This window comes from Scleropages formosus, chromosome 8 (assembly GCF_900964775.1).
Source record: "Scleropages formosus chromosome 8, fSclFor1.1, whole genome shotgun sequence".
In the NCBI taxonomy this organism is placed as follows: domain Eukaryota; kingdom Metazoa; phylum Chordata; class Actinopteri; order Osteoglossiformes; family Osteoglossidae; genus Scleropages; species Scleropages formosus.
The window spans coordinates 27,670,507-27,680,132 of NC_041813.1; positions in this window are offsets into that span (position 1 = coordinate 27,670,507).

Sequence of the window (9,626 nt, forward strand, 5' to 3'; positions counted from 1 at the left end):
CTGAGATCCTGAGCAGGAAAATCCTACATGAAATTAAAATGCTGGTCGAATGCAAGTAACACAAGTCTACTTCTTGAGACCTGGTGGAAGGCTGAAGAATTCAGCTAAGGAACAAAACAATACTAAGTGTCCAAAATAGAATTAATTTCAGGTCATATATCCTGTTTAGGCTGAAGTGCCACAATGGGTGTACTCTGCATCACTCCCTATGCTTCTGAGATAGGCTTCGGACCACCGCGACCCTGTGTGAGACAAGCAGTTACCGATATGGATGCATGAAAGAATACAATAATGGGCTTGAACCAAAAAAAAAAATCCTGATAGAGATCCTACTCAGAAAGTTCCTCTTCACAGACCTTATTCAAGATCACCGAAACTATCTGAGAAACTTGTAGTTTGACTAGCAGATTTTTACACATAAAATGTAATATTTATCAACTCCAGTGTGATCGATTGTCTTCTGTCACTATGCTCTTGCACGCATGCCTAGTGTACCCTCATGAAATTTCATTTGGATAAATAAAGCCCTTATGTGCACAGCAGATCCTTTACTCCACAGACTCACTTCCTTGGACGGATCTTCAGCAAACGCAAACATGTTCTACACCGGACAGGCAAACTCTCGTGGAAAACATTACGCGTTGGCTGGTTTTGCCCCACGTTGATGAGGAGATGCGCTAGCTTGGCGTGCTGAGGACAAAATGAGATACACAGAAAGCAAGAGACCGTTCTTACGCAGATGTGACACAGCTGTAAAATAGAATCTGTTCCTAAGCTGCCACACGCTGGGACACATGGGAGCAGTGACCCCTTTGTTTGCCACCTGAAGGAAAGACGGATTTTTGACCAATGAATCCTAAACACAGATAAATTCCCCACTGCCCATGGCAGCCACTGCTGCAGTGAGTTGACACGTACCGGAGTAATGCTGGCTGCACCATCACTTCAACACGACTGTGCATAAATCCATTAGGCACTTTCGGCTTTATATCAGTCACATACTGATTTATAATCTTTTTATATAATTGGCAGTGATAACTTTCTGCCTTATATAAATCTTGTGAAGGTCTTAAGTGTTTGCTACCCAAATAGGCCACCGCACTGTACTTAAAAATATACCACACAGTAAAACAAGAAAATCCAAACAAGCATTATTTATTGGCTCAACCTGCAGCTTAACTGGTATCCACTTCAACAAGTGCATCATTTTCTGTGTGCTCTGTGTGTGTGTGTGTGTGTGTGGGTGTGTGTGTGATTAAGAGCTGGAGATTGATAGATGGGAGATGCTGCAATGCCAGGAGTCACCTGTAGAGGCGCTGTAAGCTATTTCAGAGGCAGAAAGGAGCTGGAGTGAGTTTTCAGTGAGTTGTGGGGGGGAGCAGAACAGATGTCCATCAAGCAAGAGAGGCCCCTCTTTTTGCTCATATTCAGACTACCTGAAATCTCATCTCCCACCAGTAATATGGTGGAAGAACACATTTTCAAGCTATTCTGAAACGCAGATTATCACGCATATGGTCACGGCCTGCGGGTTACGATTGATGCCGCAAAACACAATCAGAAAAGACCAAAGTTTTCTTTTTCATATTTTTATTAACCAGTTGTCCATTGCAGGGCTGCGGTAGTCTGGGCTCGACCCTGGAAATACCGGGTTGTGAAGCAGGGTACATCTTAGACGGGATGACAGTACATCACAGGGCAATCACACACTCTTTCATTCACATACACACACATTACAGGCAATTTTGAGGGGCCTAAGTTTCTTTCCAACATAATCAGGTTTTAGACATAACAAAAGTTAAGCACGGGCTTCTCAGAGGAAGACTTCAGACGCGTGTTTACTCCTAGGGGTATTGGACTGTCTGGAAAAAGCTGCAAACACTCCACATGTGCACATGCCTTCGAAAACTCAAACCCAGATTTAGTGTCTTTTTAAAATTACAAAAAAAGTTTTGTTTCCACTTAAAACATACAATAAAGAACCTTAAAAAATAAATGCTTCTAATTGACTGGGAAAGCTAGGACAGCAGTACCACTTAAAAAGCTGAACTATTACATTAAGTCCTCAATGTATTTGTAAAATAAACACTAGCTGATTAACTTCATTAAAAAGTGTGTCTATGACCTCACAACTGCTTTTATAAACTGGATAGTGCAAAGACATTTCACACCATCAACTGTAAGCAGCACTTTTTCCAAGTACCGAACCTATCTGAAAGAACTTTCTGGAGGAATTCTCTGTTGTCACCAAGAGTCGACACTGGCTTGGCTGATCATTTTCTATCACCACAAACACCATATGACTCAAATCAACTGAAAGTCATACTCTTAATGCTGTTTTTTATTAGAGTGAAAGTCTTAGATTTAACGTATTCAGCCATGTAAAAGTGGGCATGTGTGAATAATTAGTGTGTCGGTTGGATCTTGGTCTACACCAAGGCTCCTGTAGGACTTAATAACATTTGCCTTTAGCTGAAAAATGGACAACAGTTACCAGCCCTCCCTTTTCTGTTCTTAAAATTTTGATGAGAACCTCGTGCTCTTATTTAGTTGTGAAGAGCATGCATGTTCTTGTAGGTTTCACTCTGGGTGCATTGCTTTACACCCAAAGTCCACTTGTCTTGCAATAACTGGCAAAATACAGAGGGGTAAAAGTGCACTGAAGACAACACCATGTGCTCATTATGAATGACACACAGTTCCCCAAGATTTCAGGGAATTCAGCTAATTTGGACGGAGTTTGTGCTACTGTCATTGACTGCATTTTAGGAGTGCTGTCTCCAACCCACCTCTTGATGGAACTTGTTGTATCGGACTGTTTCCATCCATCACCAAGGGCAACTTCAGGGTGGAGGAAGCATCAGAAACAGGTAAAACCAGCACAGCTAGAGGACAGGACATCCAAGACATTTCAGACAGATTGACAAGTTCCAGCCTATCCTGATGAGACTTTGCTGTTTCGATACCCACCCCTTTGCTTCATAGGAAACTCTGATCCACTGGGGCTACAGGATGCTTTCACACAAGACTAGCCAAAGGTTTGTTCCACTAGCATGATCCATTCCTTCAGATGCGATCTGAGGATTTATTGAAAGTTTTCAAACGTGTAAAGCTCAGAGTCAAGAGAGCTCCACCCTGAACGATAGCTGTGTTTGTTCATCCCTTTCATGCTCATACAGTGTGAATGGGCACACCTACAAGGGCTGCAGAACTGGTTGTTCTTAATTCACAAAGCAAACAATGCAGTCATCAATAATGAACGTAATAATAGGCACTGACACATTTTACAGTGAATGAAAATATTAAAGTATACTGTATATTAAACCTCTTTAAGAAACAACATATAGGGGTTCTCCAGTTCCACCATTGTATGCAATACAATATAAAGACGGACCTTGTTTAATTTTGCTAAACACTCGGGAGCTGTAGGACAAAGAATCAGATTTAATTCCACCATTGTTTTGTGCATTTTGGGACAATACGCCACACTACGCCAATGAAAAAAATAGGAGAAAGTTTTCAGCTAACTGGAATAAGCGTGAGTTGCAGAAGTGTGTTTTTCCATTGTTGCTAAGTAGCACGCACTGGTTGAGAACAGTGTTCTTTTGCTTTATCATATTTGCTCTTTCACAAACATGACAGTGCTCATTGACACACGCACACAAACACACGCCCACATAAACTTACTAGCTACTAAAGGCATGTAGTTATCAGTAAACTAATAATAGGCTGGTCTGTGGATTATGTTACAATAACAGAGCAACTCCCAGGTTCTGATTTGTATTTGAGTATGTCAGACACACAGCGCACATGTTTCAACATAAAATACAGGCAAAATTATTCCATACATGTTTTACTAATAAGTGATTTTCTTAAGTAAGTATATTCACTACTCCATTACTCCATTAAATGGCTGTTAGAACAATTTCAATGAGATATTGCAAACTATTTACCAGAGTGATTAGGTACTGCAGGCACTGTAGCTCATCAGATTAAAGAATCCGAAATGGATCTGAAGTGCAATTCGCTATGTTGTCCAGAGAGGAACTCGACAGTGTGAAAACTCAGCTCTAAGGGCATTCGAAGGAAGTGTTCGATTGCTGCACAGAAATGATAATTACACAGCGTAACATCCATAGTTTAGGAAAATTTCATTCAACACATTGCTGTGCAGTAAAATTTTATTCACATGCCTTTCCTGTTTTAAAACATTTTAATATTACCAATCTTTGGTCATTTCAAAGTTAAAAAAAAAAATTAAATTCTAATATTACCAATTCTTTACCGATTTAGCTGCCTTAAAGGAGAATACCTTCCATGGTCAGATGCTCCCTATCTTGTCAGAGGATGGAGCAGGTCACAAGTCATGGAGCACTTGGGAAAATTGTCTTTCCTGGCTGGGTTTTTATCTTTAATTAGAAAAAATGCAGGAATGACACTTTCAGCTGACAAAAATTTGTCTTCAGATTTATAATTGAAATCAATGGATTAAAAGCATTTTGATAGATGAATAACACATGGTGTACAAAGCCAAGGAGAAAATTTAAGTGTGTTCTGAATCATAAAATTTGGCAAAGATGTCACTGCATTATCAATATGTATTCTAGCGTACATGGCCAGCATGCCAGCTATTATGCTGTACGTGCACACATCCACAACTGTGTTTAGAATAAGTACTGTTTATAAAATATTCCATGTAGTAGGCAGCATGCTTAATTTCATCAACATGTTTAAGCTCATATTCTGCAACAACCAGGAAACTGGTCCTTATTAATTGCTGGTGTATAAAAATGTTTTAAAAGGATTCTCCTTTTCCTTTAAAGACTTGAAGTATTAGAAAGAAAATGTTATTTTAGTAGATAAAACAATTTTATGGACCTATACACATACAAAAGTCAAATATCACACAGCTTAACCACTGAAATCAACTGGTAACTATCTGTAAAAAGATGTTGAAAAAAGACTGAAGCTAATTTGCTGCATGTGTCCATGTTTCCTTGGCCTCCCTTTGATTGTGTGCCTTTCAGTATTTACAAACCCCCATTTTAAAAAAACTAAACTACATACGAAGAATGATATGCAGCTACTTGGACCATTCAGCCATCCAATGAGCTCAAACACCTTATGAAGCAATCAATCAAATTATAATTGCAACAGCTTTACATGTCAAATGATGGGGTGCCTGGAAGTGACCCTTCTGACTGTGGGGATTTACGTACACTTCCAGGTGGATTATAGATCAATGTTGTAATGGTTGCCATGACTATCCATCACCTAAGACATTACAATCATTAAAATCACTGTGATTCATGGTGTTCTGGTGTGATTAACATCACAGGGTACATTTTTTAAAAAAAACCTTTGCAGATCATTACACCAGGTCTCTCTGTCTGTATTTCTCATAGCACACATACCTATACTTTGTATACCATTTACTTATTATATTTTGAGGACACAATAATATACATTTTTAGATCACACAAGTGTGGTTGTCTGCCACTATATAACAGGCTTGTTCAGAAATGTTCTTCGACTTGGTTCCACTATAGGGACTGCAGGTTGGTGATACCTCATACATTTTAGCATTTTCATAATGCTCCCCGCATTTTTTATGGAGATGCATATTTTTCAGGGATCACAATCAGGAAAGGAAAGGAAAAAAATAAAGATTGACTGTTAATAAACCAAGTAGACAGGCACTTTTATGAAGTACTCTATTTAAAAGACAGCTAAAGGCAAAAGAACTAGAGCAAACTAAGAAACTATGACCTATAATTTCAAAGAAGAGATGCCAAGGCTAATGTTTCTTTGTAAACTGCTGAAAGTGACAGGTTCAAAATAAATAAGAATGACTTTATTTGAAAATAATCTGAATCGTGGCAGATCAGATTAAATAATTCTTTGTCACTGCAGTTCTTTCTGTGCACTTAAATGTAGAAACACAAAAAATTAAGGCGGGCACATCATCATACGTGACTTGTAACTTGCAAGAATGTCTTCAGGAAGAAAACTTTCGGGATTCTTTTTAAGCGAAAGCATAAAATCCAGATGACACCTTTGCTATTAATGGGCAGCACATCAGTGTATCGGTGTAGTGCAGATTTCCACTTTGTCACATTTAAGCTTTCACTTGTACTCACATTTACAGGTGTGTAGTTTCTGTGACGGTTGATCAAACTGGGTGCTGATAAGCAGTGTAAAAATGAAATTATATCAAATCAATTGGCATTTCTGTAATCGTTAGATAAGGTACAACATCCATCAACCAAATTAATGGACATTGCACTACTCGAGGCGTGACAAAACATGTTTGACAACTGCTTCATTTTTGTTTGCAATAATGTATTGAAGGGCAGGTGTTGACTGTCCAAAATTTCTTATGACACCCCATCAAATCGCATGATTTAATTGTGTTACTTGTCGTTTCACTTTCATTTTAAAAGCATCTCATTGAGAGAACTAATGCAAACTGAGCACTGGTGAAAAAGTGTTTTAAACAGCCCACGTTCCATAAATGAAATGAAGAACTTTAATCACACTGTATACTTTAGCTAGGGGTCAAGTAACTACTGTTTCATTCTGACCACTTGGTCCTTGCTGATTTAGGACTTCACAGATACCAATGAATATGTAGAGCAACGAAATGGCGGCCAATTACGAACTGAATTAGCTAGCAACACCTTGAGATTAGCCATTTGACAGATTAGCAAACAGATCAGACAGTGTGTTTCAATTGGACGTGGACTGATTATGTAGAATAAAAGACGTAAAGTTTACGGAAATTTCTTCGTAGTGATAAAAATTAATAGACTGCAACTCTGCCATATCTTATAAGACTTATTGACCGGGTTCTCGTCACGTGTGCGCCGGTTGAACTTGCTTATCAAACCTCGTCGTACTGTTGTGTGTTTCGTTCATGTTCTTCGGTTTTTATAATGTGATAGTTATCGCTTTGTGCTTCGTGAAACAAACCACAAACACCTCACTTGGCACATGCAGAGATATTCTACTACAAACACGTTAATATTATGCGCAACGTCTCACTTCCGGTTCTGCTACTGAGCGCAAGACCGCGGTGACGAGTTAACCAGAGTCGGCGCTGCTAGTATTGAACGGATTATGGAAGGGAGACAGGTCAAGTGACGAAAATTGACTATTACCTAAAATACAAGTGAAATTACTTACCGCCCGTTAAAACCAAAAACTTGGAGCAACTCAGTAATTGATGCACAATTTAGGACCTCCTTCCTGATGGGCGGTTGATTGTTCATTGATTAAGGCGATCAGCTGCACTATGTGCTTTAATTCACAAAGCAACAGCAGGCTAATAATCGCCTGACTGTCAGATTCACACCTAATGCAAACGCATTTAATTTATTTGTAGTTAACTATCATTACTGCAAGGTAACCTTTTACCCTATTTCATTGACATTCCATTAAGCACAGTCACTGTAACTGTAGTAGGTGTAACTAATAAGCTGCGGTCATAATAAGCAATAAGGTGTGAGAAACCACACTAGGTCACGAATACGTCAAAGTTAAAGGTCATCCGGATGCAAGACACAAAGTGAACAATGATAACAGAATTATCCATGAATTAGTTTACATAAAGTATAATGATGGATCTGGTGGACTCAGTACTGCAGTCGTGTAGCATTAGCATGTCATAAAAAGCCATCAGAACCACACAACATCCACTGCTACACTTTTATGTTAGTAATGTTGCTCACACATTTGTATTTTCATGCAAGATAACTGTATATTTATACAGCTGTATATTTACTGTATTGTGTACCCACTGCAACACTCACCAGGAGCGCAGTCAGAAGAAGCTGAGTATTATGTGCCTTGCTTTGAAGTGAATTGGTGACTAAATCTGAATCCAAATGTGACTTATTTGGCCAAGTATGCACACATATACAGGGAATCTGGCTTCGGTTCCCAATGGCTCACAGTGTAGACACACAAAAACAACACACACATTTAGACATATATACAGTACATACAACAAGTGCAAAGATGCATTGACAGTCCAGGAGAATAAGAGAAAATAACAAGGGATGGAATATATAATGAGGGATCGAATGGCCCATATATCGCCCATTGTCATAAATTGCCCATAGCGTGTGCATCCGTGTGTGAGAGAGTGTTTTGCTGGTGTATAGACGAGTAACTCATTGTACGTAGTGCATCTAGCACTGGAAGTCACCTTGGATGAGAAGGTGTGGGTTAAATACTTCTACACTGGGTTAATTCCAAATTGCTTTAGGGAAAAGTGTCTGCTAAATGAATGAATGTAAAATGTAAATGTTCAGTGGTGTAACAGTATGGCATTTCTGGGACTTGAACTAGCAACTTTCTGACTGTAAATCCACATTCTTAATTGCCATGCTGGTCAATCCCATCTCCATAATGATGCAGCAATGATTATGTTTCTCATTAGAAATGGTCTAACCTAATGACATACTCTGTTGTTTTTTTTTTTTTTTTTCAAAACAGTGATTTGCATTTACACCAACTCATTCTATTTTGTCAAACTGGAGAAAGTAACCACATTTTCAATTTCTACAGAAGCCTTTCAGAAAAAAAATAGAGATTTTCTATATAGCTTTTTTGAGCAGTGTTTTCCCCCCTCATCTGCAGAGTATCTGAGATCAATAATTATTTGACTACACACAAAAAGGAGAACCACATTTCACTTATTTCATAAATTCTAAAAGCAAAAGATTACCCTGCACTCAAGTATTATATGAAGTGGTGAATATTTTCCTTCCATTTTTAATTCATGTTTTTTTAGATCCATCTTATCTAGCTACAATAAAAGTGTGGAACAGGCTAGAAGAGCAAATTCCCTTTCGTCTGAATTAATCTCTGATCCAGATAGTAAACACCAAAAACTTGAGCTCTTCATATATATATTGTACTCATTGACAGTGTTACTGAGGTCCTCCAAACACAGAAACTAAAGTAGCTTACCTTTCACCTGGGTGAAAAGGAAGAATTAAATATTAAAGAGGGAAGGGACATTTCTAAAAATATTAAACACACTCCATTATATTATCATTAATCAGCAAGTGGCCTTTAAAGAGCTTTCCATATTAAAAGGGCTCTGGAGTCAAACTATAATAAGGTGAAAAAAAGTTCACTGTACAGTCCCCTTGAGGTAAGTGTAAGGTAGCAGCCACCCACCAGTTTTGTAGTATTTTCAAATCCGGGTTCATATGTCACTTCAAATTCTAATTCTGTCCATCTAAGCAGACACTTTGATGAGGGTGAATGATTTCACATGGCTGCCTTCCTCTCCAGGCTCAAATTATGGCTGCTGAAAAACACCCAGAATCATTTCACATAAAACTTCACTTGGCTCTTATTTACTACTCTGTGCACATTTCTAACTTCATATTTTTGTGTCACGACTGGCCACTGTAGAAACACCACTGCAGAAACCTTCAGAAAATGATCCAACTTATACTCGGCAAGTGCGTTGAACACAGATGAAACATTAGAAGGTGCACAATGGCATAGTTCACTTAAAACGCTCATGAACCATATCACCATGCTATTAATTCCAGATGTTCTTCAGAAATTGCAATTCCTAAAAAACTTGTGGCGTCAAAACTCATGTT